Source organism: Rhinoderma darwinii (assembly GCF_050947455.1).
Source record: "Rhinoderma darwinii isolate aRhiDar2 chromosome 5 unlocalized genomic scaffold, aRhiDar2.hap1 SUPER_5_unloc_31, whole genome shotgun sequence".
Taxonomy (NCBI): Eukaryota; Metazoa; Chordata; class Amphibia; order Anura; family Rhinodermatidae; genus Rhinoderma; species Rhinoderma darwinii.
Window position 1 is genome coordinate 166747 of NW_027461789.1, and position 22403 is coordinate 189149.

The 22403-nt window shown below is 47.7% G+C and overlaps 15 non-coding genes across 15 annotated transcripts; all 15 read left to right on the forward strand.

The window, feature by feature from the left end:
* Positions 1-459: 459 nt before the first annotated feature.
* LOC142689560 (U2 spliceosomal RNA) lies at positions 460-650 on the forward strand. The gene has a single exon (XR_012858422.1). It is a non-coding gene; the product is annotated as a U2 spliceosomal RNA (small nuclear RNA).
* Positions 651-1934: 1284 nt separating this feature from the next.
* Positions 1935-2125, forward strand: LOC142689561 (U2 spliceosomal RNA). Its single transcript, XR_012858423.1, has one exon. It is a non-coding gene; the product is annotated as a U2 spliceosomal RNA (small nuclear RNA).
* Positions 2126-3417: 1292 nt separating this feature from the next.
* LOC142689562 (U2 spliceosomal RNA) lies at positions 3418-3608 on the forward strand. The gene has a single exon (XR_012858424.1). It is a non-coding gene; the product is annotated as a U2 spliceosomal RNA (small nuclear RNA).
* A 1292-nt stretch (positions 3609-4900) lies between these two features.
* Positions 4901-5091, forward strand: LOC142689563 (U2 spliceosomal RNA). Its single transcript, XR_012858425.1, has one exon. It is a non-coding gene; the product is annotated as a U2 spliceosomal RNA (small nuclear RNA).
* A 1296-nt stretch (positions 5092-6387) lies between these two features.
* On the forward strand, positions 6388-6578 carry LOC142689564 (U2 spliceosomal RNA). Its single transcript, XR_012858426.1, has one exon. It is a non-coding gene; the product is annotated as a U2 spliceosomal RNA (small nuclear RNA).
* A 1288-nt stretch (positions 6579-7866) lies between these two features.
* On the forward strand, positions 7867-8057 carry LOC142689565 (U2 spliceosomal RNA). Its single transcript, XR_012858427.1, has one exon. It is a non-coding gene; the product is annotated as a U2 spliceosomal RNA (small nuclear RNA).
* A 1280-nt stretch (positions 8058-9337) lies between these two features.
* On the forward strand, positions 9338-9528 carry LOC142689567 (U2 spliceosomal RNA). The gene has a single exon (XR_012858428.1). It is a non-coding gene; the product is annotated as a U2 spliceosomal RNA (small nuclear RNA).
* A 1308-nt stretch (positions 9529-10836) lies between these two features.
* On the forward strand, positions 10837-11027 carry LOC142689747 (U2 spliceosomal RNA). Its single transcript, XR_012858590.1, has one exon. It is a non-coding gene; the product is annotated as a U2 spliceosomal RNA (small nuclear RNA).
* A 1300-nt stretch (positions 11028-12327) lies between these two features.
* Positions 12328-12518, forward strand: LOC142689569 (U2 spliceosomal RNA). Its single transcript, XR_012858430.1, has one exon. It is a non-coding gene; the product is annotated as a U2 spliceosomal RNA (small nuclear RNA).
* A 1284-nt stretch (positions 12519-13802) lies between these two features.
* LOC142689570 (U2 spliceosomal RNA) lies at positions 13803-13993 on the forward strand. Its single transcript, XR_012858431.1, has one exon. It is a non-coding gene; the product is annotated as a U2 spliceosomal RNA (small nuclear RNA).
* Positions 13994-15273: 1280 nt separating this feature from the next.
* On the forward strand, positions 15274-15464 carry LOC142689571 (U2 spliceosomal RNA). Its single transcript, XR_012858432.1, has one exon. It is a non-coding gene; the product is annotated as a U2 spliceosomal RNA (small nuclear RNA).
* A 1296-nt stretch (positions 15465-16760) lies between these two features.
* LOC142689572 (U2 spliceosomal RNA) lies at positions 16761-16951 on the forward strand. The gene has a single exon (XR_012858433.1). It is a non-coding gene; the product is annotated as a U2 spliceosomal RNA (small nuclear RNA).
* Positions 16952-18231: 1280 nt separating this feature from the next.
* On the forward strand, positions 18232-18422 carry LOC142689573 (U2 spliceosomal RNA). Its single transcript, XR_012858434.1, has one exon. It is a non-coding gene; the product is annotated as a U2 spliceosomal RNA (small nuclear RNA).
* A 1316-nt stretch (positions 18423-19738) lies between these two features.
* LOC142689574 (U2 spliceosomal RNA) lies at positions 19739-19929 on the forward strand. The gene has a single exon (XR_012858435.1). It is a non-coding gene; the product is annotated as a U2 spliceosomal RNA (small nuclear RNA).
* A 1300-nt stretch (positions 19930-21229) lies between these two features.
* LOC142689575 (U2 spliceosomal RNA) lies at positions 21230-21420 on the forward strand. Its single transcript, XR_012858436.1, has one exon. It is a non-coding gene; the product is annotated as a U2 spliceosomal RNA (small nuclear RNA).
* The last annotated feature ends 983 nt before the right edge of the window (positions 21421-22403 follow it).

Genomic DNA, 22403 nt, shown 5'->3' on the forward strand with positions numbered 1-22403 from the left:
CATAGTGGAGCCCTCAGGATTCCAGAGCCAGCTTTCTGACATCATAATGGGGCCTCAGAGATAAAAGCCTGGGCCCAGGCAGTGTTGGTCAGTGCTGCTCAGCAGGCAGCACTGGACTGGACTGGATTACAGCTGATACAAGGTGTGAAGGAACAAGGGGTGGCTGTGGGCATGCACTTGCTGCCGCTGCCAGTGTTTATCTGCATGGCAGCAGGGCATTTGGGCGTTGCCAGGAAGGCGTTTTTATGTAGATTCCTCCTCTTTCAGCACTGCATTGTGGTGCAAGCAAAAGAAGCAAATCCTGTCTGGCTTCCTCTCCGGCCTTTATTCACCTCCCGTGTAGCTGTGAGTGTGTGAGCCTGCAGGGCCCCATGGAATTGCCTAGAAGTAGGCTGAATCGCTGCAAGGGCTGAACAGCAGTATCGGGCAGGCTCGGGCAACGCGCGGCCCGTTCGGGTTATCGCTTCTCGGCCTTTTGGCTAAGATCAAGTGTAGTATCTGTTCTTATCAGTTTAATATCTGATACGTCCCCTATCTGGGGACCATATATTAAATGGATTTTTAGAACAGGGAGATGGAAATAGAGCTTGCTCTGTCCACTCCACGCATTGACCTGGTATTGCAGTATTTCCAGGACCGGTGCACCCTTTCCTTATGTGTTGACTAAAAGCAGATTCCAAAAGTGTTTTTTGTCTTTGCTATTGTTTCTGTCTTTCTGAAGGGATCTCCCCTTTTAATCCCATTATTTCAACACCTGTTGGACAATGCATGAGTGATAATGAGCTCATTGATTAAATGCAATTAATGAATAGATTGCCACCTCTTGTTGTGTGTCGTCTGTGTTTCTGTGTTTCCGGCATTTCACATTGGAACACCTCATTCACCTTCCTTGTCTTCTCTCCGCCCTCCCTTTTAGGTAAGTTAAAGAGCTGCACCTGAGCCAGCCACTGATTGATTGATTGATTGATTGATTGATTGATTGATTGATTGATTGATGCAGCACAACAGTCAAATAGTGGAGTGGAGTAGGGGAACAGCAAACAGCCAATAAAGCAGCCCGCCCGCTCGCCTGCCCGCCACAATGGACCTACCTGTGTACACTAGATGGATGTGATGGAATGTACTGTCGTCCCTACATTTCAAGAAGAAGTAAGAATTGCAGTTGCAACAAAGCCTTGCTTGCCTACAAAGAGAGCAGCAATTTGGATTTGTTACTATGTTACCTAGAAGAATAACAAACTGTGCAAGGATGGAGGTTGTAGGAGCAAGGAGAAGTTGTCTGTAAAGTTGGTGGATGCCTATTTTCCATTTTGCAGTCCCTTGTCTCCCTCTTGTGGCCTCCTGGAGGCAACTAGCTGTGCAAAAAAAAGACAGCCTGGCGGCCGGCTGTTGCAGTGTTGCCCTCTCAGGCAACACTGAGTGACTGACTGAGCCTCACCGTCTTATATAAAGTTCAGACGGAACTTTGCACGTGTCATAGTGGAGCCCTCAGGATTCCAGAGCCAGCTTTCTGACATCATAATGGGGCCTCAGAGATAAAAGCCTGGGCCCAGGCAGTGTTGGTCAGTGCTGCTCAGCAGGCAGCACTGGACTGGACTGGATTACAGCTGATACAAGGTGTGAAGGAACAAGGGGTGGCTGTGGGCATGCACTTGCTGCCGCTGCCAGTGTTTATCTGCATGGCAGCAGGGCATTTGGGCGTTGCCAGGAAGGCGTTTTTATGTAGATTCCTCCTCTTTCAGCACTGCATTGTGGTGCAAGCAAAAGAAGCAAATCCTGTCTGGCTTCCTCTCCGGCCTTTATTCACCTCCCGTGTAGCTGTGAGTGTGTGAGCCTGCAGGGCCCCATGGAATTGCCTAGAAGTAGGCTGAATCGCTGCAAGGGCTGAACAGCAGTATCGGGCAGGCTCGGGCAACGCGCGGCCCGTTCGGGTTATCGCTTCTCGGCCTTTTGGCTAAGATCAAGTGTAGTATCTGTTCTTATCAGTTTAATATCTGATACGTCCCCTATCTGGGGACCATATATTAAATGGATTTTTAGAACAGGGAGATGGAAATAGAGCTTGCTCTGTCCACTCCACGCATTGACCTGGTATTGCAGTATTTCCAGGACCGGTGCACCCTTTCCTTATGTGTTGACTAAAAGCAGATTCCAAAAGTGTTTTTTGTCTTTGCTATTGTTTCTGTCTTTCTGAAGGGATCTCCCCTTTTGATCCCATTATTTCAACACCTGTTGGACAATGCATGAGTGATAATGAGCTCATTGATTAAATGCAATTAATGAATAGATTGCCACCTCTTGTTGTGTGTCGTCTGTGTTTCTGTGTTTCCGGCATTTCACATTGGAACACCTCATTCACCTTCCTTGTCTTCTCTCCGCCCTCCCTTTTAGATAAGTTAAAGAGCTGCACCTGAGCCAGCCACTGATTGATTGATTGATTGATTGATTGATTGATTGATTGATTGATTGATTGATTGATGCAGCACAACAGTCAAATAGTGGAGTGGAGTAGGGGAACAGCAAACAGCCAATAAAGCAGCCCGCCCGCTCGCCTGCCCGCCACAATGGACCTACCTGTGTACACTAGATGGATGTGATGGAATGTACTGTCGTCCCTACATTTCAAGAAGAAGTAAGAATTGCAGTTGCAACAAAGCCTTGCTTGCCTACAAAGAGAGCAGCAATTTGGATTTGTTACTATGTTACCTAGAAGAATAACAAACTGTGCAAGGATGGAGGTTGTAGGAGCAAGGAGAAGTTGTCTGTAAAGTTGGTGGATGCCTATTTTCCATTTTGCAGTCCCTTGTCTCCCTCTTGTGGCCTCCTGGAGGCAACTAGCTGTGCAAAAAAAAGACAGCCTGGCGGCCGGCTGTTGCAGTGTTGCCCTCTCAGGCAACACTGAGTGACTGACTGAGCCTCACCGTCTTATATAAAGTTCAGACGGAACTTTGCACGTGTCATAGTGGAGCCCTCAGGATTCCAGAGCCAGCTTTCTGACATCATAATGGGGCCTCAGAGATAAAAGCCTGGGCCCAGGCAGTGTTGGTCAGTGCTGCTCAGCAGGCAGCACTGGACTGGACTGGATTACAGCTGATACAAGGTGTGAAGGAACAAGGGGTGGCTGTGGGCATGCACTTGCTGCCGCTGCCAGTGTTTATCTGCATGGCAGCAGGGCATTTGGGCGTTGCCAGGAAGGCGTTTTTATGTAGATTCCTCCTCTTTCAGCACTGCATTGTGGTGCAAGCAAAAGAAGCAAATCCTGTCTGGCTTCCTCTCCGGCCTTTATTCACCTCCCGTGTAGCTGTGAGTGTGTGAGCCTGCAGGACCCCATGGAATTGCCTAGAAGTAGGCTGAATCGCTGCAAGGGCTGAACAGCAGTATCGGGCAGGCTCGGGCAACGCGCGGCCCGTTCGGGTTATCGCTTCTCGGCCTTTTGGCTAAGATCAAGTGTAGTATCTGTTCTTATCAGTTTAATATCTGATACGTCCCCTATCTGGGGACCATATATTAAATGGATTTTTAGAACAGGGAGATGGAAATAGAGCTTGCTCTGTCCACTCCACGCATTGACCTGGTATTGCAGTATTTCCAGGACCGGTGCACCCTTTCCTTATGTGTTGACTAAAAGCAGATTCCAAAAGTGTTTTTTGTCTTTGCTATTGTTTCTGTCTTTCTGAAGGGATCTCCCCTTTTAATCCCATTATTTCAACACCTGTTGGACAATGCATGAGTGATAATGAGCTCATTGATTAAATGCAATTAATGAATAGATTGCCACCTCTTGTTGTGTGTCGTCTGTGTTTCTGTGTTTCCGGCATTTCACATTGGAACACCTCATTCACCTTCCTTGTCTTCTCTCCGCCCTCCCTTTTAGGTAAGTTAAAGAGCTGCACCTGAGCCAGCCACTGATTGATTGATTGATTGATTGATTGATTGATTGATTGATTGATTGATTGATTGATGCAGCACAACAGTCAAATAGTGGAGTGGAGTAGGGGAACAGCAAACAGCCAATAAAGCAGCCCGCCCGCTCGCCTGCCCGCCACAATGGACCTACCTGTGTACACTAGATGGATGTGATGGAATGTACTGTCGTCCCTACATTTCAAGAAGAAGTAAGAATTGCAGTTGCAACAAAGCCTTGCTTGCCTACAAAGAGAGCAGCAATTTGGATTTGTTACTATGTTACCTAGAAGAATAACAAACTGTGCAAGTATGGAGGTTGTAGGAGCAAGGAGAAGTTGTCTGTAAAGTTGGTGGATGCCTATTTTCCATTTTGCAGTCCCTTGTCTCCCTCTTGTGGCCTCCTGGAGGCAACTAGCTGTGCAAAAAAAAGACAGCCTGGCGGCCGGCTGTTGCAGTGTTGCCCTCTCAGGCAACACTGAGTGACTGACTGAGCCTCACCGTCTTATATAAAGTTCAGACGGAACTTTGCACGTGTCATAGTGGAGCCCTCAGGATTCCAGAGCCAGCTTTCTGACATCATAATGGGGCCTCAGAGATAAAAGCCTGGGCCCAGGCAGTGTTGGTCAGTGCTGCTCAGCAGGCAGCACTGGACTGGACTGGATTACAGCTGATACAAGGTGTGAAGGAACAAGGGGTGGCTGTGGGCATGCACTTGCTGCCGCTGCCAGTGTTTATCTGCATGGCAGCAGGGCATTTGGGCGTTGCCAGGAAGGCGTTTTTATGTAGATTCCTCCTCTTTCAGCACTGCATTGTGGTGCAAGCAAAAGAAGCAAATCCTGTCTGGCTTCCTCTCCGGCCTTTATTCACCTCCCGTGTAGCTGTGAGTGTGTGAGCCTGCAGGGCCCCATGGAATTGCCTAGAAGTAGGCTGAATCGCTGCAAGGGCTGAACAGCAGTATCGGGCAGGCTCGGGCAACGCGCGGCCCGTTCGGGTTATCGCTTCTCGGCCTTTTGGCTAAGATCAAGTGTAGTATCTGTTCTTATCAGTTTAATATCTGATACGTCCCCTATCTGGGGACCATATATTAAATGGATTTTTAGAACAGGGAGATGGAAATAGAGCTTGCTCTGTCCACTCCACGCATTGACCTGGTATTGCAGTATTTCCAGGACCGGTGCACCCTTTCCTTATGTGTTGACTAAAAGCAGATTCCAAAAGTGTTTTTTGTCTTTGCTATTGTTTCTGTCTTTCTGAAGGGATCTCCCCTTTTAATCCCATTATTTCAACACCTGTTGGACAATGCATGAGTGATAATGAGCTCATTGATTAAATGCAATTAATGAATAGATTGCCACCTCTTGTTGTGTGTCGTCTGTGTTTCTGTGTTTCCGGCATTTCACATTGGAACACCTCATTCACCTTCCTTGTCTTCTCTCCGCCCTCCCTTTTAGGTAAGTTAAAGAGCTGCACCTGAGCCAGCCACTGATTGATTGATTGATTGATTGATTGATTGATTGATTGATTGATTGATTGATTGATTGATGCAGCACAACAGTCAAATAGTGGAGTGGAGTAGGGGAACAGCAAACAGCCAATAAAGCAGCCCGCCCGCTCGCCTGCCCGCCACAATGGACCTACCTGTGTACACTAGATGGATGTGATGGAATGTACTGTCGTCCCTACATTTCAAGAAGAAGTAAGAATTGCAGTTGCAACAAAGCCTTGCTTGCCTACAAAGAGAGCAGCAATTTGGATTTGTTACTATGTTACCTAGAAGAATAACAAACTGTGCAAGGATGGAGGTTGTAGGAGCAAGGAGAAGTTGTCTGTAAAGTTGGTGGATGCCTATTTTCCATTTTGCAGTCCCTTGTCTCCCTCTTGTGCCCTCCTGGAGGCAACTAGCTGTGCAAAAAAAAGACAGCCTGGCGGCCGGCTGTTGCAGTGTTGCCCTCTCAGGCAACACTGAGTGACTGACTGAGCCTCACCGTCTTATATAAAGTTCAGACGGAACTTTGCACGTGTCATAGTGGAGCCCTCAGGATTCCAGAGCCAGCTTTCTGACATCATAATGGGGCCTCAGAGATAAAAGCCTGGGCCCAGGCAGTGTTGGTCAGTGCTGCTCAGCAGGCAGCACTGGACTGGACTGGATTACAGCTGATACAAGGTGTGAAGGAACAAGGGGTGGCTGTGGGCATGCACTTGCTGCCGCTGCCAGTGTTTATCTGCATGGCAGCAGGGCATTTGGGCGTTGCCAGGAAGGCGTTTTTATGTAGATTCCTCCTCTTTCAGCACTGCATTGTGGTGCAAGCAAAAGAAGCAAATCCTGTCTGGCTTCCTCTCCGGCCTTTATTCACCTCCCGTGTAGCTGTGAGTGTGTGAGCCTGCAGGGCCCCATGGAATTGCCTAGAAGTAGGCTGAATCGCTGCAAGGGCTGAACAGCAGTATCGGGCAGGCTCGGGCAACGCGCGGCCCGTTCGGGTTATCGCTTCTCGGCCTTTTGGCTAAGATCAAGTGTAGTATCTGTTCTTATCAGTTTAATATCTGATACGTCCCCTATCTGGGGACCATATATTAAATGGATTTTTAGAACAGGGAGATGGAAATAGAGCTTGCTCTGTCCACTCCACGCATTGACCTGGTATTGCAGTATTTCCAGGACCGGTGCACCCTTTCCTTATGTGTTGACTAAAAGCAGATTCCAAAAGTGTTTTTTGTCTTTGCTATTGTTTCTGTCTTTCTGAAGGGATCTCCCCTTTTAATCCCATTATTTCAACACCTGTCGGACAATGCATGAGTGATAATGAGCTCATTGATTAAATGCAATTAATGAATAGATTGCCACCTCTTGTTGTGTGTCGTCTGTGTTTCTGTGTTTCCGGCATTTCACATTGGAACACCTCATTCACCTTCCTTGTCTTCTCTCCGCCCTCCCTTTTAGGTAAGTTAAAGAGCTGCACCTGAGCCAGCCACTGATTGATTGATTGATTGATTGATTGATTGATTGATTGATTGATTGATTGATGCAGCACAACAGTCAAATAGTGGAGTGGAGTAGGGGAACAGCAAACAGCCAATAAAGCAGCCCGCCCGCTCGCCTGCCCGCCACAATGGACCTACCTGTGTACACTAGATGGATGTGATGGAATGTACTGTCGTCCCTACATTTCAAGAAGAAGTAAGAATTGCAGTTGCAACAAAGCCTTGCTTGCCTACAAAGAGAGCAGCAATTTGGATTTGTTACTATGTTACCTAGAAGAATAACAAACTGTGCAAGGATGGAGGTTGTAGGAGCAAGGAGAAGTTGTCTGTAAAGTTGGTGGATGCCTATTTTCCATTTTGCAGTCCCTTGTCTCCCTCTTGTGGCCTCCTGGAGGCAACTAGCTGTGCAAAAAAAAGACAGCCTGGCGGCCGGCTGTTGCAGTGTTGCCCTCTCAGGCAACACTGAGTGACTGACTGAGCCTCACCGTCTTATATAAAGTTCAGACGGAACTTTGCACGTGTCATAGTGGAGCCCTCAGGATTCCAGAGCCAGCTTTCTGACATCATAATGGGGCCTCAGAGATAAAAGCCTGGGCCCAGGCAGTGTTGGTCAGTGCTGCTCAGCAGGCAGCACTGGACTGGACTGGATTACAGCTGATACAAGGTGTGAAGGAACAAGGGGTGGCTGTGGGCATGCACTTGCTGCCGCTGCCAGTGTTTATCTGCATGGCAGCAGGGCATTTGGGCGTTGCCAGGAAGGCGTTTTTATGTAGATTCCTCCTCTTTCAGCACTGCATTGTGGTGCAAGCAAAAGAAGCAAATCCTGTCTGGCTTCCTCTCCGGCCTTTATTCACCTCCCGTGTAGCTGTAAGTGTGTGAGCCTGCAGGGCCCCATGGAATTGCCTAGAAGTAGGCTGAATCGCTGCAAGGGCTGAACAGCAGTATCGGGCAGGCTCGGGCAACGCGCGGCCCGTTCGGGTTATCGCTTCTCGGCCTTTTGGCTAAGATCAAGTGTAGTATCTGTTCTTATCAGTTTAATATCTGATACGTCCCCTATCTGGGGACCATATATTAAATGGATTTTTAGAACAGGGAGATGGAAATAGAGCTTGCTCTGTCCACTCCACGCATTGACCTGGTATTGCAGTATTTCCAGGACCGGTGCACCCTTTCCTTATGTGTTGACTAAAAGCAGATTCCAAAAGTGTTTTTTGTCTTTGCTATTGTTTCTGTCTTTCTGAAGGGATCTCCCCTTTTAATCCCATTATTTCAACACCTGTTGGACAATGCATGAGTGATAATGAGCTCATTGATTAAATGCAATTAATGAATAGATTGCCACCTCTTGTTGTGTGTCGTCTGTGTTTCTGTGTTTCCGGCATTTCACATTGGAACACCTCATTCACCTTCCTTGTCTTCTCTCCGCCCTCCCTTTTAGGTAAGTTAAAGAGCTGCACCTGAGCCAGCCACTGATTGATTGATTGATTGATTGATTGATTGATTGATTGATTGATGCAGCACAACAGTCAAATAGTGGAGTGGAGTAGGGGAACAGCAAACAGCCAATAAAGCAGCCCGCCCGCTCGCCTGCCCGCCACAATGGACCTACCTGTGTACACTAGATGGATGTGATGGAATGTACTGTCGTCCCTACATTTCAAGAAGAAGTAAGAATTGCAGTTGCAACAAAGCCTTGCTTGCCTACAAAGAGAGCAGCAATTTGGATTTGTTACTATGTTACCTAGAAGAATAACAAACTGTGCAAGGATGGAGGTTGTAGGAGCAAGGAGAAGTTGTCTGTAAAGTTGGTGGATGCCTATTTTCCATTTTGCAGTCCCTTGTCTCCCTCTTGTGGCCTCCTGGAGGCAACTAGCTGTGCAAAAAAAAGACAGCCTGGCGGCCGGCTGTTGCAGTGTTGCCCTCTCAGGCAACACTGAGTGACTGACTGAGCCTCACCGTCTTATATAAAGTTCAGACGGAACTTTGCACGTGTCATAGTGGAGCCCTCAGGATTCCAGAGCCAGCTTTCTGACATCATAATGGGGCCTCAGAGATAAAAGCCTGGGCCCAGGCAGTGTTGGTCAGTGCTGCTCAGCAGGCAGCACTGGACTGGACTGGATTACAGCTGATACAAGGTGTGAAGGAACAAGGGGTGGCTGTGGGCATGCACTTGCTGCCGCTGCCAGTGTTTATCTGCATGGCAGCAGGGCATTTGGGCGTTGCCAGGAAGGCGTTTTTATGTAGATTCCTCCTCTTTCAGCACTGCATTGTGGTGCAAGCAAAAGAAGCAAATCCTGTCTGGCTTCCTCTCCGGCCTTTATTCACCTCCCGTGTAGCTGTGAGTGTGTGAGCCTGCAGGGCCCCATGGAATTGCCTAGAAGTAGGCTGAATCGCTGCAAGGGCTGAACAGCAGTATCGGGCAGGCTCGGGCAACGCGCGGCCCGTTCGGGTTATCGCTTCTCGGCCTTTTGGCTAAGATCAAGTGTAGTATCTGTTCTTATCAGTTTAATATCTGATACGTCCCCTATCTGGGGACCATATATTAAATGGATTTTTAGAACAGGGAGATGGAAATAGAGCTTGCTCTGTCCACTCCACGCATTGACCTGGTATTGCAGTATTTCCAGGACCGGTGCACCCTTTCCTTATGTGTTGACTAAAAGCAGATTCCAAAAGTGTTTTTTGTCTTTGCTATTGTTTCTGTCTTTCTGAAGGGATCTCCCCTTTTAATCCCATTATTTCAACACCTGTTGGACAATGCATGAGTGATAATGAGCTCATTGATTAAATGCAATTAATGAATAGATTGCCACCTCTTGTTGTGTGTCGTCTGTGTTTCTGTGTTTCCGGCATTTCACATTGGAACACCTCATTCACCTTCCTTGTCTTCTCTCCGCCCTCCCTTTTAGGTAAGTTAAAGAGCTGCACCTGAGCCAGCCACTGATTGATTGATTGATTGATTGATTGATTGATTGATTGATTGATTGATTGATTGATTGATTGATTGATTGATGCAGCACAACAGTCAAATAGTGGAGTGGAGTAGGGGAACAGCAAACAGCCAATAAAGCAGCCCGCCCGCTCGCCTGCCCGCCACAATGGACCTACCTGTGTACACTAGATGGATGTGATGGAATGTACTGTCGTCCCTACATTTCAAGAAGAAGTAAGAATTGCAGTTGCAACAAAGCCTTGCTTGCCTACAAAGAGAGCAGCAATTTGGATTTGTTACTATGTTACCTAGAAGAATAACAAACTGTGCAAGGATGGAGGTTGTAGGAGCAAGGAGAAGTTGTCTGTAAAGTTGGTGGATGCCTATTTTCCATTTTGCAGTCCCTTGTCTCCCTCTTGTGGCCTCCTGGAGGCAACTAGCTGTGCAAAAAAAAGACAGCCTGGCGGCCGGCTGTTGCAGTGTTGCCCTCTCAGGCAACACTGAGTGACTGACTGAGCCTCACCGTCTTATATAAAGTTCAGACGGAACTTTGCACGTGTCATAGTGGAGCCCTCAGGATTCCAGAGCCAGCTTTCTGACATCATAATGGGGCCTCAGAGATAAAAGCCTGGGCCCAGGCAGTGTTGGTCAGTGCTGCTCAGCAGGCAGCACTGGACTGGACTGGATTACAGCTGATACAAGGTGTGAAGGAACAAGGGGTGGCTGTGGGCATGCACTTGCTGCCGCTGCCAGTGTTTATCTGCATGGCAGCAGGGCATTTGGGCGTTGCCAGGAAGGCGTTTTTATGTAGATTCCTCCTCTTTCAGCACTGCATTGTGGTGCAAGCAAAAGAAGCAAATCCTGTCTGGCTTCCTCTCCGGCCTTTATTCACCTCCCGTGTAGCTGTGAGTGTGTGAGCCTGCAGGGCCCCATGGAATTGCCTAGAAGTAGGCTGAATCGCTGCAAGGGCTGAACAGCAGTATCGGGCAGGCTCGGGCAACGCGCGGCCCGTTCGGGTTATCGCTTCTCGGCCTTTTGGCTAAGATCAAGTGTAGTATCTGTTCTTATCAGTTTAATATCTGATACGTCCCCTATCTGGGGACCATATATTAAATAGATTTTTAGAACAGGGAGATGGAAATAGAGCTTGCTCTGTCCACTCCACGCATTGACCTGGTATTGCAGTATTTCCAGGACCGGTGCACCCTTTCCTTATGTGTTGACTAAAAGCAGATTCCAAAAGTGTTTTTTGTCTTTGCTATTGTTTCTGTCTTTCTGAAGGGATCTCCCCTTTTAATCCCATTATTTCAACACCTGTTGGACAATGCATGAGTGATAATGAGCTCATTGATTAAATGCAATTAATGAATAGATTGCCACCTCTTGTTGTGTGTCGTCTGTGTTTCTGTGTTTCCGGCATTTCACATTGGAACACCTCATTCACCTTCCTTGTCTTCTCTCCGCCCTCCCTTTTAGGTAAGTTAAAGAGCTGCACCTGAGCCAGCCACTGATTGATTGATTGATTGATTGATTGATTGATTGATTGATTGATTGATTGATTGATTGATTGATGCAGCACAACAGTCAAATAGTGGAGTGGAGTAGGGGAACAGCAAACAGCCAATAAAGCAGCCCGCCCGCTCGCCTGCCCGCCACAATGGACCTACCTGTGTACACTAGATGGATGTGATGGAATGTACTGTCGTCCCTACATTTCAAGAAGAAGTAAGAATTGCAGTTGCAACAAAGCCTTGCTTGCCTACAAAGAGAGCAGCAATTTGGATTTGTTACTATGTTACCTAGAAGAATAACAAACTGTGCAAGGATGGAGGTTGTAGGAGCAAGGAGAAGTTGTCTGTAAAGTTGGTGGATGCCTATTTTCCATTTTGCAGTCCCTTGTCTCCCTCTTGTGGCCTCCTGGAGGCAACTAGCTGTGCAAAAAAAAGACAGCCTGGCGGCCGGCTGTTGCAGTGTTGCCCTCTCAGGCAACACTGAGTGACTGACTGAGCCTCACCGTCTTATATAAAGTTCAGACGGAACTTTGCACGTGTCATAGTGGAGCCCTCAGGATTCCAGAGTCAGCTTTCTGACATCATAATGGGGCCTCAGAGATAAAAGTCTGGGCCCAGGCAGTGTTGGTCAGTGCTGCTCAGCAGGCAGCACTGGACTGGACTGGATTACAGCTGATACAAGGTGTGAAGGAACAAGGGGTGGCTGTGGGCATGCACTTGCTGCCGCTGCCAGTGTTTATCTGCATGGCAGCAGGGCATTTGGGCGTTGCCAGGAAGGCGTTTTTATGTAGATTCCTCCTCTTTCAGCACTGCATTGTGGTGCAAGCAAAAGAAGCAAATCCTGTCTGGCTTCCTCTCCGGCCTTTATTCACCTCCCGTGTAGCTGTGAGTGTGTGAGCCTGCAGGGCCCCATGGAATTGCCTAGAAGTAGGCTGAATCGCTGCAAGGGCTGAACAGCAGTATCGGGCAGGCTCGGGCAACGCGCGGCCCGTTCGGGTTATCGCTTCTCGGCCTTTTGGCTAAGATCAAGTGTAGTATCTGTTCTTATCAGTTTAATATCTGATACGTCCCCTATCTGGGGACCATATATTAAATGGATTTTTAGAACAGGGAGATGGAAATAGAGCTTGCTCTGTCCACTCCACGCATTGACCTGGTATTGCAGTATTTCCAGGACCGGTGCACCCTTTCCTTATGTGTTGACTAAAAGCAGATTCCAAAAGTGTTTTTTGTCTTTGCTATTGTTTCTGTCTTTCTGAAGGGATCTCCCCTTTTAATCCCATTATTTCAACACCTGTTGGACAATGCATGAGTGATAATGAGCTCATTGATTAAATGCAATTAATGAATAGATTGCCACCTCTTGTTGTGTGTCGTCTGTGTTTCTGTGTTTCCGGCATTTCACATTGGAACACCTCATTCACCTTCCTTGTCTTCTCTCCGCCCTCCCTTTTAGGTAAGTTAAAGAGCTGCACCTGAGCCAGCCACTGATTGATTGATTGATTGATTGATTGATTGATTGATTGATTGATTGATGCAGCACAACAGTCAAATAGTGGAGTGGAGTAGGGGAACAGCAAACAGCCAATAAAGCAGCCCGCCCGCTCGCCTGCCCGCCACAATGGACCTACCTGTGTACACTAGATGGATGTGATGGAATGTACTGTCGTCCCTACATTTCAAGAAGAAGTAAGAATTGCAGTTGCAACAAAGCCTTGCTTGCCTACAAAGAGAGCAGCAATTTGGATTTGTTACTATGTTACCTAGAAGAATAACAAACTGTGCAAGGATGGAGGTTGTAGGAGCAAGGAGAAGTTGTCTGTAAAGTTGGTGGATGCCTATTTTCCATTTTGCAGTCCCTTGTCTCCCTCTTGTGGCCTCCTGGAGGCAACTAGCTGTGCAAAAAAAAGACAGCCTGGCGGCCGGCTGTTGCAGTGTTGCCCTCTCAGGCAACACTGAGTGACTGACTGAGCCTCACCGTCTTATATAAAGTTCAGACGGAACTTTGCACGTGTCATAGTGGAGCCCTCAGGATTCCAGAGCCAGCTTTCTGACATCATAATGGGGCCTCAGAGATAAAAGCCTGGGCCCAGGCAGTGTTGGTCAGTGCTGCTCAGCAGGCAGCACTGGACTGGACTGGATTACAGCTGATACAAGGTGTGAAGGAACAAGGGGTGGCTGTGGGCATGCACTTGCTGCCGCTGCCAGTGTTTATCTGCATGGCAGCAGGGCATTTGGGCGTTGCCAGGAAGGCGTTTTTATGTAGATTCCTCCTCTTTCAGCACTGCATTGTGGTGCAAGCAAAAGAAGCAAATCCTGTCTGGCTTCCTCTCCGGCCTTTATTCACCTCCCGTGTAGCTGTGAGTGTGTGAGCCTGCAGGGCCCCATGGAATTGCCTAGAAATAGGCTGAATCGCTGCAAGGGCTGAACAGCAGTATCGGGCAGGCTCGGGCAACGCGCGGCCCGTTCGGGTTATCGCTTCTCGGCCTTTTGGCTAAGATCAAGTGTAGTATCTGTTCTTATCAGTTTAATATCTGATACGTCCCCTATCTGGGGACCATATATTAAATGGATTTTTAGAACAGGGAGATGGAAATAGAGCTTGCTCTGTCCACTCCACGCATTGACCTGGTATTGCAGTATTTCCAGGACCGGTGCACCCTTTCCTTATGTGTTGACTAAAAGCAGATTCCAAAAGTGTTTTTTGTCTTTGCTATTGTTTCTGTCTTTCTGAAGGGATCTCCCCTTTTAATCCCATTATTTCAACACCTGTTGGACAATGCATGAGTGATAATGAGCTCATTGATTAAATGCAATTAATGAATAGATTGCCACCTCTTGTTGTGTGTCGTCTGTGTTTCTGTGTTTCCGGCATTTCACATTGGAACACCTCATTCACCTTCCTTGTCTTCTCTCCGCCCTCCCTTTTAGGTAAGTTAAAGAGCTGCACCTGAGCCAGCCACTGATTGATTGATTGATTGATTGATTGATTGATTGATTGATTGATGCAGCACAACAGTCAAATAGTGGAGTGGAGTAGGGGAACAGCAAACAGCCAATAAAGCAGCCCGCCCGCTCGCCTGCCCGCCACAATGGACCTACCTGTGTACACTAGATGGATGTGATGGAATGTACTGTCGTCCCTACATTTCAAGAAGAAGTAAGAATTGCAGTTGCAACAAAGCCTTGCTTGCCTACAAAGAGAGCAGCAATTTGGATTTGTTACTATGTTACCTAGAAGTATAACAAACTGTGCAAGGATGGAGGTTGTAGGAGCAAGGAGAAGTTGTCTGTAAAGTTGGTGGATGCCTATTTTCCATTTTGCAGTCCCTTGTCTCCCTCTTGTGGCCTCCTGGAGGCAACTAGCTGTGCAAAAAAAAGACAGCCTGGCGGCCGGCTGTTGCAGTGTTGCCCTCTCAGGCAACACTGAGTGACTGACTGAGCCTCACCGTCTTATATAAAGTTCAGACGGAACTTTGCACGTGTCATAGTGGAGCCCTCAGGATTCCAGAGCCAGCTTTCTGACATCATAATGGGGCCTCAGAGATAAAAGCCTGGGCCCAGGCAGTGTTGGTCAGTGCTGCTCAGCAGGCAGCACTGGACTGGACTGGATTACAGCTGATACAAGGTGTGAAGGAACAAGGGGTGGCTGTGGGCATGCACTTGCTGCCGCTGCCAGTGTTTATCTGCATGGCAGCAGGGCATTTGGGCGTTGCCAGGAAGGCGTTTTTATGTAGATTCCTCCTCTTTCAGCACTGCATTGTGGTGCAAGCAAAAGAAGCAAATCCTGTCTGGCTTCCTCTCCGGCCTTTATTCACCTCCCGTGTAGCTGTGAGTGTGTGAGCCTGCAGGGCCCCATGGAATTGCCTAGAAGTAGGCTGAATCGCTGCAAGGGCTGAACAGCAGTATCGGGCAGGCTCGGGCAACGCGCGGCCCGTTCGGGTTATCGCTTCTCGGCCTTTTGGCTAAGATCAAGTGTAGTATCTGTTCTTATCAGTTTAATATCTGATACGTCCCCTATCTGGGGACCATATATTAAATGGATTTTTAGAACAGGGAGATGGAAATAGAGCTTGCTCTGTCCACTCCACGCATTGACCTGGTATTGCAGTATTTCCAGGACCGGTGCACCCTTTCCTTATGTGTTGACTAAAAGCAGATTCCAAAAGTGTTTTTTGTCTTTGCTATTGTTTCTGTCTTTCTGAAGGGATCTCCCCTTTTAATCCCATTATTTCAACACCTGTTGGACAATGCATGAGTGATAATGAGCTCATTGATTAAATGCAATTAATGAATAGATTGCCACCTCTTGTTGTGTGTCGTCTGTGTTTCTGTGTTTCCGGCATTTCACATTGGAACACCTCATTCACCTTCCTTGTCTTCTCTCCGCCCTCCCTTTTAGGTAAGTTAAAGAGCTGCACCTGAGCCAGCCACTGATTGATTGATTGATTGATTGATTGATTGATTGATTGATTGATTGATTGATTGATTGATGCAGCACAACAGTCAAATAGTGGAGTGGAGTAGGGGAACAGCAAACAGCCAATAAAGCAGCCCGCCCGCTCGCCTGCCCGCCACAATGGACCTACCTGTGTACACTAGATGGATGTGATGGAATGTACTGTCGTCCCTACATTTCAAGAAGAAGTAAGAATTGCAGTTGCAACAAAGCCTTGCTTGCCTACAAAGAGAGCAGCAATTTGGATTTGTTACTATGTTACCTAGAAGAATAACAAACTGTGCAAGGATGGAGGTTGTAGGAGCAAGGAGAAGTTGTCTGTAAAGTTGGTGGATGCCTATTTTCCATTTTGCAGTCCCTTGTCTCCCTCTTGTGGCCTCCTGGAGGCAACTAGCTGTGCAAAAAAAAGACAGCCTGGCGGCCGGCTGTTGCAGTGTTGCCCTCTCAGGCAACACTGAGTGACTGACTGAGCCTCACCGTCTTATATAAAGTTCAGACGGAACTTTGCACGTGTCATAGTGGAGCCCTCAGGATTCCAGAGCCAGCTTTCTGACATCATAATGGGGCCTCAGAGATAAAAGCCTGGGCCCAGGCAGTGTTGGTCAGTGCTGCTCAGCAGGCAGCACTGGACTGGACTGGATTACAGCTGATACAAGGTGTGAAGGAACAAGGGGTGGCTGTGGGCATGCACTTGCTGCCGCTGCCAGTGTTTATCTGCATGGCAGCAGGGCATTTGGGCGTTGCCAGGAAGGCGTTTTTATGTAGATTCCTCCTCTTTCAGCACTGCATTGTGGTGCAAGCAAAAGAAGCAAATCCTGTCTGGCTTCCTCTCCGGCCTTTATTCACCTCCCGTGTAGCTGTGAGTGTGTGAGCCTGCAGGGCCCCATGGAATTGCCTAGAAGTAGGCTGAATCGCTGCAAGGGCTGAACAGCAGTATCGGGCAGGCTCGGGCAACGCGCGGCCCGTTCGGGTTATCGCTTCTCGGCCTTTTGGCTAAGATCAAGTGTAGTATCTGTTCTTATCAGTTTAATATCTGATACGTCCCCTATCTGGGGACCATATATTAAATGGATTTTTAGAACAGGGAGATGGAAATAGAGCTTGCTCTGTCCACTCCACGCATTGACCTGGTATTGCAGTATTTCCAGGACCGGTGCACCCTTTCCTTATGTGTTGACTAAAAGCAGATTCCAAAAGTGTTTTTTGTCTTTGCTATTGTTTCTGTCTTTCTGAAGGGATCTCCCCTTTTAATCCCATTATTTCAACACCTGTTGGACAATGCATGAGTGATAATGAGCTCATTGATTAAATGCAATTAATGAATAGATTGCCACCTCTTGTTGTGTGTCGTCTGTGTTTCTGTGTTTCCGGCATTTCACATTGGAACACCTCATTCACCTTCCTTGTCTTCTCTCCGCCCTCCCTTTTAGGTAAGTTAAAGAGCTGCACCTGAGCCAGCCACTGATTGATTGATTGATTGATTGATTGATTGATTGATTGATTGATGCAGCACAACAGTCAAATAGTGGAGTGGAGTAGGGGAACAGCAAACAGCCAATAAAGCAGCCCGCCCGCTCGCCTGCCCGCCACAATGGACCTACCTGTGTACACTAGATGGATGTGATGGAATGTACTGTCGTCCCTACATTTCAAGAAGAAGTAAGAATTGCAGTTGCAACAAAGCCTTGCTTGCCTACAAAGAGAGCAGCAATTTGGATTTGTTACTATGTTACCTAGAAGAATAACAAACTGTGCAAGGATGGAGGTTGTAGGAGCAAGGAGAAGTTGTCTGTAAAGTTGGTGGATGCCTATTTTCCATTTTGCAGTCCCTTGTCTCCCTCTTGTGGCCTCCTGGAGGCAACTAGCTGTGCAAAAAAAAGACAGCCTGGCGGCCGGCTGTTGCAGTGTTGCCCTCTCAGGCAACACTGAGTGACTGACTGAGCCTCACCGTCTTATATAAAGTTCAGACGGAACTTTGCACGTGTCATAGTGGAGCCCTCAGGATTCCAGAGCCAGCTTTCTGACATCATAATGGGGCCTCAGAGATAAAAGCCTGGGCCCAGGCAGTGTTGGTCAGTGCTGCTCAGCAGGCAGCACTGGACTGGACTGGATTACAGCTGATACAAGGTGTGAAGGAACAAGGGGTGGCTGTGGGCATGCACTTGCTGCCGCTGCCAGTGTTTATCTGCATGGCAGCAGGGCATTTGGGCGTTGCCAGGAAGGCGTTTTTATGTAGATTCCTCCTCTTTCAGCACTGCATTGTGGTGCAAGCAAAAGAAGCAAATCCTGTCTGGCTTCCTCTCCGGCCTTTATTCACCTCCCGTGTAGCTGTGAGTGTGTGAGCCTGCAGGGCCCCATGGAATTGCCTAGAAGTAGGCTGAATCGCTGCAAGGGCTGAACAGCAGTATCGGGCAGGCTCGGGCAACGCGCGGCCCGTTCGGGTTATCGCTTCTCGGCCTTTTGGCTAAGATCAAGTGTAGTATCTGTTCTTATCAGTTTAATATCTGATACGTCCCCTATCTGGGGACCATATATTAAATGGATTTTTAGAACAGGGAGATGGAAATAGAGCTTGCTCTGTCCACTCCACGCATTGACCTGGTATTGCAGTATTTCCAGGACCGGTGCACCCTTTCCTTATGTGTTGACTAAAAGCAGATTCCAAAAGTGTTTTTTGTCTTTGCTATTGTTTCTGTCTTTCTGAAGGGATCTCCCCTTTTAATCCCATTATTTCAACACCTGTTGGACAATGCATGAGTGATAATGAGCTCATTGATTAAATGCAATTAATGAATAGATTGCCACCTCTTGTTGTGTGTCGTCTGTGTTTCTGTGTTTCCGGCATTTCACATTGGAACACCTCATTCACCTTCCTTGTCTTCTCTCCGCCCTCCCTTTTAGGTAAGTTAAAGAGCTGCACCTGAGCCAGCCACTGATTGATTGATTGATTGATTGATTGATTGATTGATTGATTGATTGATTGATTGATTGATTGATTGATTGATTGATTGATGCAGCACAACAGTCAAATAGTGGAGTGGAGTAGGGGAACAGCAAACAGCCAATAAAGCAGCCCGCCCGCTCGCCTGCCCGCCACAATGGACCTACCTGTGTACACTAGATGGATGTGATGGAATGTACTGTCGTCCCTACATTTCAAGAAGAAGTAAGAATTGCAGTTGCAACAAAGCCTTGCTTGCCTACAAAGAGAGCAGCAATTTGGATTTGTTACTATGTTACCTAGAAGAATAACAAACTGTGCAAGGATGGAGGTTGTAGGAGCAAGGAGAAGTTGTCTGTAAAGTTGGTGGATGCCTATTTTCCATTTTGCAGTCCCTTGTCTCCCTCTTGTGGCCTCCTGGAGGCAACTAGCTGTGCAAAAAAAAGACAGCCTGGCGGCCGGCTGTTGCAGTGTTGCCCTCTCAGGCAACACTGAGTGACTGACTGAGCCTCACCGTCTTATATAAAGTTCAGACGGAACTTTGCACGTGTCATAGTGGAGCCCTCAGGATTCCAGAGCCAGCTTTCTGACATCATAATGGGGCCTCAGAGATAAAAGCCTGGGCCCAGGCAGTGTTGGTCAGTGCTGCTCAGCAGGCAGCACTGGACTGGACTGGATTACAGCTGATACAAGGTGTGAAGGAACAAGGGGTGGCTGTGGGCATGCACTTGCTGCCGCTGCCAGTGTTTATCTGCATGGCAGCAGGGCATTTGGGCGTTGCCAGGAAGGCGTTTTTATGTAGATTCCTCCTCTTTCAGCACTGCATTGTGGTGCAAGCAAAAGAAGCAAATCCTGTCTGGCTTCCTCTCCGGCCTTTATTCACCTCCCGTGTAGCTGTGAGTGTGTGAGCCTGCAGGGCCCCATGGAATTGCCTAGAAGTAGGCTGAATCGCTGCAAGGGCTGAACAGCAGTATCGGGCAGGCTCGGGCAACGCGCGGCCCGTTCGGGTTATCGCTTCTCGGCCTTTTGGCTAAGATCAAGTGTAGTATCTGTTCTTATCAGTTTAATATCTGATACGTCCCCTATCTGGGGACCATATATTAAATGGATTTTTAGAACAGGGAGATGGAAATAGAGCTTGCTCTGTCCACTCCACGCATTGACCTGGTATTGCAGTATTTCCAGGACCGGTGCACCCTTTCCTTATGTGTTGACTAAAAGCAGATTCCAAAAGTGTTTTTTGTCTTTGCTATTGTTTCTGTCTTTCTGAAGGGATCTCCCCTTTTAATCCCATTATTTCAACACCTGTTGGACAATGCATGAGTGATAATGAGCTCATTGATTAAATGCAATTAATGAATAGATTGCCACCTCTTGTTGTGTGTCGTCTGTGTTTCTGTGTTTCCGGCATTTCACATTGGAACACCTCATTCACCTTCCTTGTCTTCTCTCCGCCCTCCCTTTTAGGTAAGTTAAAGAGCTGCACCTGAGCCAGCCACTGATTGATTGATTGATTGATTGATTGATTGATTGATTGATTGATTGATTGATTGATTGATTGATGCAGCACAACAGTCAAATAGTGGAGTGGAGTAGGGGAACAGCAAACAGCCAATAAAGCAGCCCGCCCGCTCGCCTGCCCGCCACAATGGACCTACCTGTGTACACTAGATGGATGTGATGGAATGTACTGTCGTCCCTACATTTCAAGAAGAAGTAAGAATTGCAGTTGCAACAAAGCCTTGCTTGCCTACAAAGAGAGCAGCAATTTGGATTTGTTACTATGTTACCTAGAAGAATAACAAACTGTGCAAGGATGGAGGTTGTAGGAGCAAGGAGAAGTTGTCTGTAAAGTTGGTGGATGCCTATTTTCCATTTTGCAGTCCCTTGTCTCCCTCTTGTGGCCTCCTGGAGGCAACTAGCTGTGCAAAAAAAAGACAGCCTGGCGGCCGGCTGTTGCAGTGTTGCCCTCTCAGGCAACACTGAGTGACTGACTGAGCCTCACCGTCTTATATAAAGTTCAGACGGAACTTTGCACGTGTCATAGTGGAGCCCTCAGGATTCCAGAGCCAGCTTTCTGACATCATAATGGGGCCTCAGAGATAAAAGCCTGGGCCCAGGCAGTGTTGGTCAGTGCTGCTCAGCAGGCAGCACTGGACTGGACTGAATTACAGCTGATACAAGGTGTGAAGGAACAAGGGGTGGCTGTGGGCATGCACTTGCTGCCGCTGCCAGTGTTTATCTGCATGGCAGCAGGGCATTTGGGCGTTGCCAGGAAGGCGTTTTTATGTAGATTCCTCCTCTTTCAGCACTGCATTGTGGTGCAAGCAAAAGAAGCAAATCCTGTCTGGCTTCCTCTCCGGCCTTTATTCACCTCCCGTGTAGCTGTGAGTGTGTGAGCCTGCAGGGCCCCATGGAATTGCCTAGAAGTAGGCTGAATCGCTGCAAGGGCTGAACAGCAGTATCGGGCAGGCTCGGGCAACGCGCGGCCCGTTCGGGTTATCGCTTCTCGGCCTTTTGGCTAAGATCAAGTGTAGTATCTGTTCTTATCAGTTTAATATCTGATACGTCCCCTATCTGGGGACCATATATTAAATGGATTTTTAGAACAGGGAGATGGAAATAGAGCTTGCTCTGTCCACTCCACGCATTGACCTGGTATTGCAGTATTTCCAGGACCGGTGCACCCTTTCCTTATGTGTTGACTAAAAGCAGATTCCAAAAGTGTTTTTTGTCTTTGCTATTGTTTCTGTCTTTCTGAAGGGATCTCCCCTTTTAATCCCATTATTTCAACACCTGTTGGACAATGCATGAGTGATAATGAGCTCATTGATTAAATGCAATTAATGAATAGATTGCCACCTCTTGTTGTGTGTCGTCTGTGTTTCTGTGTTTCCGGCATTTCACATTGGAACACCTCATTCACCTTCCTTGTCTTCTCTCCGCCCTCCCTTTTAGGTAAGTTAAAGAGCTGCACCTGAGCCAGCCACTGATTGATTGATTGATTGATTGATTGATTGATTGATTGATTGATTGATTGATTGATGCAGCACAACAGTCAAATAGTGGAGTGGAGTAGGGGAACAGCAAACAGCCAATAAAGCAGCCCGCCCGCTCGCCTGCCCGCCACAATGGACCTACCTGTGTACACTAGATGGATGTGATGGAATGTACTGTCGTCCCTACATTTCAAGAAGAAGTAAGAATTGCAGTTGCAACAAAGCCTTGCTTGCCTACAAAGAGAGCAGCAATTTGGATTTGTTACTATGTTACCTAGAAGAATAACAAACTGTGCAAGGATGGAGGTTGTAGGAGCAAGGAGAAGTTGTCTGTAAAGTTGGTGGATGCCTATTTTCCATTTTGCAGTCCCTTGTCTCCCTCTTGTGGCCTCCTGGAGGCAACTAGCTGTGCAAAAAAAAGACAGCCTGGCGGCCGGCTGTTGCAGTGTTGCCCTCTCAGGCAACACTGAGTGACTGACTGAGCCTCACCGTCTTATATAAAGTTCAGACGGAACTTTGCACGTGTCATAGTGGAGCCCTCAGGATTCCAGAGCCAGCTTTCTGACATCATAATGGGGCCTCAGAGATAAAAGCCTGGGCCCAGGCAGTGTTGGTCAGTGCTGCTCAGCAGGCAGCACTGGACTGGACTGGATTACAGCTGATACAAGGTGTGAAG